The following is an 8430-nucleotide window of genomic DNA, read 5'->3' as shown; positions in this document are numbered from 1 at the left end:
GGGAGTCAATAAATAATTTTGCTTTTTTTTTTCCTTCTGTACATATCCAGTTTGTAACAAATTAAAGACTCAGCAAATACTATAGAGCTTGTATATACAGTAACAATTAGACATTTGGCTTTGACATCTGAGAGAAAAAAAAAACCCAGCTATAGATTAGCCTGAGTCTTGTATTTTAGGAAGTATTATCAATTCTGTTCACTCAGATGCCATTTGTATCCAGCCATACTTTGGATGATCCGTTATTATTCAGAAGTGGTGTGTCCTAAGGACAGTAGAGTGCAACTATGTTTTTTTCTTAGCTGTAACGTGATAAGCATTAGATGCCAGAATTTAGCAACTCCAATAACAAAAATAGCCTCTTACTTGTAGCAGGGGTCCTATTGCCAAGTGATTATATCAGTAGGTCTCTCAGCTTCTGTTGCATTCAGCCTGTTGGTTGTTTGGTTTGTAAATACAAACACTGCCACAAATCCAGAACATTTTCAATCTAAACAGGGATAAAGTATGACAGATGGATGTAGAACACAGATGGAAGGAGGGAATAGAAAGTCTTCATTGCCACAATCCATATCATACTTATTACGAAGAAAAAAATAGCTCCGTTCCTGAAGCGCTCATAAAATATTTTTTGAGCTTGGAACTCTCATAAATCAGTTGCTGATTACTTGCTCAGCAACTTCTGCCCTTTAGGCAGTCAACAGTCCCACTGTCCCTGTTTTTCTCCTTTTGTTTTTATTTTTCACCCATGACAATCAGTTCTAAATGTCACAGACATCACCTTCTTTTCATTCACCAAACCAAGATTCAAATGTGTAAGCATTTTATGATCTCCCTGGCCTTTCAAGTGGCCTTAAAAGTTTAGTTTAATTCCATGATGATGTTATTTGGTTTATTCAAACTTTGCAAGTATACAAAGGTCATTCAAAAAGATCTTAAGTGCTCTAAGTTGTTAATTTCCTTAGCATGAAAGAAGAAAACACAATAAATAACTCCTTTTTTTAGGAAAGAAATGGAAGTGAAAAAAGACATATGGACAACAGGTGTTAACCCCTTCTATACAGTAGCTATCGGGGTGAGGTGTGTATAGGAAGGTCTGGGTAAGGAATCCCTTTCCAAATAGCTTTTGTGCAAAGCTTCAGTACTTCAAGTTGCCAGTTAGTTAAATCATTTATGAAATATTATATGTCATACACACAAAGAACCATGTAGCCTTTCTGATACTATTATTTTCAGTATTTTGCTTCCCCCTGAGACTGAACAAAAGGATTTATTTACCTTGATAAAATGGGGGGGGGGGGGGGGAAGCCCACCTCTTACAATTTTCCAGAAGTCATGTTGCATAACGCCATGTAGCCATAGAGATGAGATGAAACTGCATTTTTCGGTGTTACTGGAAACAAGAGCAATGTACATGCTATGAAAGTGAGATGCCACTTCGAGCATAATCTAACATATTTGAAGAAAAATCCTACCAAATGGTTTAATGATACTGCCCTATTTTGCAAATGGAAAAGCAAAGTAGGGAGGGAAAAGGTTACACCCCAATTATTCTGGAATAGCAATTAATGTGTTTCAGCTCCTGGCCATATGGCTGTTTCACAGACTATCTTTGGACATTCTATTTGGACATTTCTGACAGTATAGTAGTAGCATACCATCTATCTAGCTCTGTATTTTAACTCCCTAAATACAAGTCAAAAAGCACACACACACACACATTTGGCTAAGAATAATCATACAAAATTTCAGGGAAAATATTTTTAATCACTGTTAGAAACAGAAACAGTCATTACTATGTCGGTGTTGCAGCCCCTTCCTTTGCAACTTTACTGATACTCCTTAGAAACTTCCATTGGTCTGGCAATAGTCCCATTAAAATCAAGTTATTTTCTATTTAGTATGCATAAAAGTGACAGAATTTGGCTCATTCTTACTACTATGATGTAAGTTTGTAACTATTGTATGATGTAACAATAATGTAAGTTTCTGAATTACCACATTATAAAAGCATACTCAATTAAAAACATTAGGTATAACATAGTATTATAGAACATCCTTTCAGAAACTGACAATTTTTTATAACCTGGAAAGATCTGTACAAGTATGAAGCAATTTCTTGTAGATACTGGAATAATTGCTGGCAGATTTCATTTGTTGCAAAATATAATACAGTAACACTATCAGATGTACATTTGCATTGCAGTAGTATAGAAAAATCACTGCAGAAGGAAGACTAGACTGACTTAAGCACTTGAGCTACAGTAAGCAACATGATGATTTGTTGTCATGCTTGTCATCACAAGTTCAGTCTCATCTTGTAGTAGCTAGATCAGTGTGTTTTTCTTTGAAGCGCAGAATGTTTTTGAAAGCTATGGCACAACATTTTTATCTCCTTTTCTTAATAAAGCTCCTTTGCCTGTTCAAAAGGAATATCCTGAACTACTAGTGTCCCAATATGTTTCTATTCAAGCTTATCTAATTCAACAGTACAAAGCTTTCAGAACGAACAGAAAAGAAATACAGTATATACTTATATACATTTTTGTGTATGTATACTTACAAGAACCACCCCACATATATATTTAATATATATGTGTGTGTGTGTGTGTGTGTGTGTGTGTGTGTGTGTGTGTATACACCCCCCCCCCAGATATATATATAAAGCTTTCATGGTAGAAACAAAACAGTTGGCAAAGCTTACTCATGAAGTGGGACTTGAATCATAAACCATTCAGGCTGTTTTCCCAACTTTCTGCAAAACAATTATTGCCAGATATAATGAACGCTTTCTTCAAAGACTGATAAAGATTATGTCTGAATGAATTTACGTCTTCAGAAATTCTAAAGCACATATGAAAATGACAATATTCAGCAAGTAGCATTTGTTGAGATTTATTAAAATTATTTTGAAATATATCCAATTTCAAGCCCAACTTGGTTTACGAAGAAAGTTATGATTAAAGAGCTTTGCTCAGAAAACTTGACAAAAGGGGAGACTCATACAAAAGATGAGAGAAAGCATTATATCAGCACAGGTCATCCTTTTCCTTTTTGTTAACTCTCCATCCATTATGCTGCATTTTCTGTTTCAGCTATATCCAAGGGTTGGACAGGTTAAAAACAAGACATAAGGATAAAAGCAAAACATTTCCAATTCTAAAAGCCTTTTTATTGTTAAATTTCAGGCGGGGGGAATTCAGTGTAGTTGATGGTTTTTAAGCCAAATCAATTTCTGCAATTATTTATTTTAGTCAGGGCTGAATCTGCTATTACTGCTTTCGTTAACTTTTTTATGCACCATTTAGTCAGTCAAAGATTTATGAAGTACTGCACAAAATATGAAAGAAATCCTAGGAAATTCTGGAAATGGAAGTGTTAGGCCAGAGTTTATAAATCTACAGAAATCTATGAAGTTTCACCTGTTGCCAACTGTAATTACAACTGTGGAATACTGAAGGAGGGAAGGCAAAACTATAATAAAACTTTCCATTTGGGAGCATTTATGACATTGTACTAATTGAGGGAGTGATTCGCCATCATGTATAACCTGTAACGTTAACAGTATCTTTGAAAAATGTATCTAAAATTCTACTTGCCCAACAGAATTCTTCATACAGTTACAGGGACTATCAAAAATGGCAAGGAAAAGGACAATCATCATTTTTTTTTTTACATTTAGGGTTAAATACTCTCATCAACGACCATAAAGAAATAAATGATCAACCAAACAAAAATCCATGAGACCAAACAGAAAATTGTGCTAACTAGACATGTAAGTTTTTCCTTCATATTCTTCTTACTCTAGATAATACAGAAGGAGAACTTTTCAACAATTTATCACTTCCCCCCAAACATAAGCATGAATCCAATCATGTGTACAGCTCAAGGGTGAAAGAAAAGAGAATGTGCTGAAATTTTGGGAAGAAACCAGATACTGATAAAGGGAAGGACAAGAGAATATGGAAATGCCTATGAAAATGGCATTGTTTACAGTGTAGAAAGAAAAGGGCAGATGAGGGAATTTGGTAGAAAATCCTGCTATTTATCCCTCAGCACAAATACCTTTATATTCAGTCTGCTGATACTTTACTCAGATTTTTCCTAATGAGATTAGCAAAAATCCAAAAGCATCTTGAAAAAGGTTGTAGGCATGTCCGTTTGTTTGTATCTGCCTCTGGCCCGTGGATGTGCTTCTCTTCCCTCATCACACAAAAGTGCTGTGATCTAGATTGATCATCTTAACAAAACTTCTAAATACACAAAATAATCACATATTCCCTAAATAACACAATGCTATATTAACTATTTTTTCCTAAGTCATGTTACAATAGTGTAATATTTGTATTTACTAAGCGTAATATGTGTATTTACTATGCCCTCACTGACTATTTTAACATATGTAACATTTCTATAGTTCCCCCCGCAATCAGAAACAATTGAAAAAAGTACACAAAATATTAACAGTTTTGAAGAAAAAAGGATTTTTTAACATGCTGTCATCCTGTGATAATGTCACGTCATAAAAGAAGGCATGGTCTCCTTTAGTAATACTCTCCAGTTTAAAATAAATGGATACATAGGATATCCATTTATATAAATGAATATACTTATCTTAAAGCAAGATAAATGACAATCATCTCCTCTCCTGTTTATACTTCCATTATTTCATTTGAAGGTAAAAATCAACTCACAGCTGATTTCTCAAAGCCACACAATTTCTAACTAATGCTGCTATTCAGGATGTTTGTTTATTATTGTTATGTCTATTATTTTTCTATTTGTTTATTATTGTTATATCTATTATTTTTCTGATACTACAGAGCTCCCTTTATTTCCTGTAAAGAAATAAGCACCTTCATACCTTCCCTCACTTCCCAAGTTGAGGCAGCTATGCAACTCAGTATTAAGTTTACTCTAAAATCCCTGAAAATTTGGTTTTAAAAATTGAACACAAGAAGCCCCAGAAGCTCAGAACTTACCTTTCACTGTTCCGATATGATCCATTACAACATGAACATAGGCTTCTTCTTTCCCTCGCAGTTCCTCTGAATAGTCCCTTTGCCTAAGTTCTAGAAATCAGAATGGTTCAGATTCTGAATAAGTTATATCTTATCCCAAGAAGACAAACAATATAATACAAAGTGATGGAAATATAATTACTAGCATTCATTTGCTAAAGCTATCATTTTCTGTTATATTTCTGCAGCTGGTTTAACTTCGATTGTTTCAGTGCTTTCTCCTAGTATATCCTCTGCATGATGATTTGTCCAAGCTCTGATGAACATTCCCCATTTAACTGATATAGTTGTTTTCATCTTAGGAGTTTTTAACAATTTCTGGACATTTTCTTCTCAAGATAAGTTGCACTTTAAAAGGATTTTATATATATATAGAAGAAAAATAAAGAAGGGGAGAAAGGTATCTGCATAATACCTGATCAAGTGCTTGCTCAGAAAAATTCAGTGGCTTGATCCATTTTTGGTATGCAGAAGACTTAACTTTCCCCTTTTTCTCCACTCTTTTGGCCTCTTTAAGATGACATTTTTAATTTTTAAAGTATAGTATAGTTTTACTTTGTTAGTGTTTGATTTACTACAGTTTTTCCTTGCTTTATATTAATCATTCATCTTTGATAGCAAGTACAAATAAACATCATTACTGTTTCAATTATTTGGTTATTATTTTCTGCTATTTCTTGCTAAGGTCTTGGTTGTTTTAATTTAGTTTTCGTTAGTGTATGTTCAAATTCATACTGACTGATTTCTTGTAAGGACAGTTTCTGCAGTCCTCACATCAGATATTTATTTTTTATCTGCTATGAGATTAATTTTATTACATTAAATGCTTCTGCTATGTAGTAGAACCTAGTCAGTTCACATGGGACAGTTACTCTGCATGAAGTTGAAGAATGCATCAGTGCCAATATGATATCTCTATCCAAAAGAAGGCTCCTTCAAGAAAAGTAATAAAGGATTTGACAGCCTATTGGATTTTTATGAAGGGGAAAAATGGGGGAGAGAGGAAAAAAAAAAAATCAGGCTTATTAACCTGGAGCAAAACCTCTTAGCTGTCAAAGGATAATCCTGAGATGCTTGCCATGTCTTAATTAAACACAACATGGGCTGATAAAATGCAGAGAACCTACCTAAACTCCTCGCTGTACAGTGAATTTCTGCCTAGACATCGAAGACTATTTTGAATTCTCTGCAGCTTGCAAATTGTACTCAACAGTTGTCAGATTTCTGCATAATGCATTTCAGTCAAGACTTGAGAAGTAAGAGGCTCATTTGTAAGTATTTTGCAAGAGATGCCTTCCTGACAAGAATGAAATGTTAAGTAGTAATCTTTACTTTTCTAGTGTTTTATTATAAACTATATCAAAACATACTTCTAGGAAAAAAAGATGATACATCCTTCAGAAGAAACACTGGTCCATCTTCACTTAATAAGCTGATCATTAGTAATTTCATTTTTTAAAAAATCCAAACTTGATGCTACATATTAGCATTACGTAATTAACATTCTAATCTCATTACCAGAAAATACTGTTATTTTGATGCAAGCTTTATTCTTCCCCAGCATTTGATGGGGAATATACTTGTAAGAAATATGAATTGACTCTTTTGTGTTTCAACAATCACTGTGTATTACAGTATAGTACCATGAGGTTTTGTTTCTTTGCTAGTAAGAACGCAGAAAGAAAACTTGGTAAAAATCTGCAGCCACTCAGGTACTTAACTTAGATCACAATCCATTCTTTGCTTGATAACCTTTTGCCTTACTATGCAATATGTTCTATTTCTACACTTTGTACCAATTTTGTAAGTATAACACTACACATTAATCCTTTTTTAGTCACATAAACTTTGAAGTAAGTTTTGTGATGGATTTGAAATTTTTTTCATTTAAGACTGCCATGTGAAGAAATAGGACAGGAAATGACTGTGACAAGAACCTCATATAGCTATGTGCAATTTTGAAGTACTACGTGCCATGTACAGACAACAAATACGCAGCAAGTACACTTGCCTTTTTGAAGCAAGGCTCACTTCAAAAAATGTTTCTTCCAAAAGAGGCTACTGGAATATTCAGTTAAGTATGTAATCTCTGAACAGTTCCTACAAACAGTGGTGCATGCACAGGTTAATATTCATAGGTGTGCATGACATACCTGAATATAGAACATACTTCACAAATACTTACGACAAATGCTATAAAGCCCAAGAAGCTAATTAAAGAGTTTATCTCAACAGGAAAGTAAGATTCACTGTTGTTCTGATACAGTACAACACTGGAGCAACAGCCATTTTTGCCACCCATGAATTTGGCTGCAACCCAATCAAACGGATGGAGTCGAAGGTTACAAAAGGAAAAGACTACAGTAGGCTTCAATTTACATAAATTTGGGTGGTTGACTCCCGAGTTTGTCTTCCCGCTTTAATGTTGTTCAGTAATGCATATGCAATAAGAACATACTTTCTTTACATTCTTTATGTGCTGCTTGGTGGTCTAAACTGTGTATATTTCAGAACATAAAAGTACCAATCTTTCACATAATAGTCATTGCAAGGTAACAAGTTATACCAAGACAATGCCTATTAACACAATCTCAAGCATAACTATCATTTAAATCTATAACTATGAAGGGAGGAAATGTGTAATACCCCACACTGAGAACAAAACTATGGTATGTATGGTCTGCACATTTCTTGGCCACAAAGGCAGGTTTCAGGAACTGCATTCCTCTGCTACATAGGAATATATTTTAGAAATATTCTAGTGTTCAAAAACTTCTTAGTGTGTAGTAATCTATGATACCAGACATAAACTCTAATTTATGGACATCACATAAGCTCCTGTTTGCAATACTATTTTAAAATCAGAACATGCAGCCCTGTATCAATCAGAGTGCCAAAAAGTAACTGATTTTCTTGCAAGAAAGATTTTGTTTGATTTCAACAGTCAGTTTATTTGGCATACAGTTCATATGTTCATTTCATTAATCGTCAAGTATGCTAGCTAAAGATTAACAGCATCTCATGCTGGCATTTGATTGCATAAAGTTGATAGTTACTCTTCATCTTTTTGCTTTTGCAGGAAGCAATCAAGAAAACAAGTGTAAAAACTTTCATTTACGTTCCCTAAAATGTATTGGAAGCAAGGCCAAAACTGTTTAGGTTTCCCATTTAACTTCTGAAGACCTGAAAACTAAGTATGAATTTGAACCTGTCCAGTAGCATGTAAGACATCTTCATGCTTTGAGGGCTGCTGTTCTTCAGCAGTCATCTTTGTTTCAATGCTCATCTGTAGAGCACTTGACAGGGATTTGCTCTTTGCTCACCTGTGCAGACAGCTTCTCTATAGTTCAAACTACTAAATTTCATTAAGAAAAATTACATGCACCTTAAGGACATTCCTGATGTACTT

At 34.3% G+C, this 8430-nt stretch overlaps 1 long non-coding RNA gene across 1 annotated transcript; it reads right to left on the bottom strand.

Annotated features, from left to right (window-relative positions):
• Window positions 1-374: 374 nt before the first annotated feature.
• LOC127021659 (uncharacterized) lies at window positions 375-5041 on the bottom strand. Its single transcript, XR_007767252.1, has 3 exons — window positions 4983-5041; window positions 1314-1393; window positions 375-490 (listed from the first exon to the last, which is right to left on the bottom strand). It is a non-coding gene; the product is annotated as an uncharacterized LOC127021659 (long non-coding RNA).
• Between the last annotated feature and the right edge of the window lie 3389 nt (window positions 5042-8430).

This window comes from Gymnogyps californianus, chromosome 13, assembly GCF_018139145.2.
Source record: "Gymnogyps californianus isolate 813 chromosome 13, ASM1813914v2, whole genome shotgun sequence".
NCBI classification, from domain to species: domain Eukaryota; kingdom Metazoa; phylum Chordata; class Aves; order Accipitriformes; family Cathartidae; genus Gymnogyps; species Gymnogyps californianus.
Note: the sequence above shows the minus strand (reverse complement) of the source record. Positions and strands in the feature narration are given on the sequence as shown.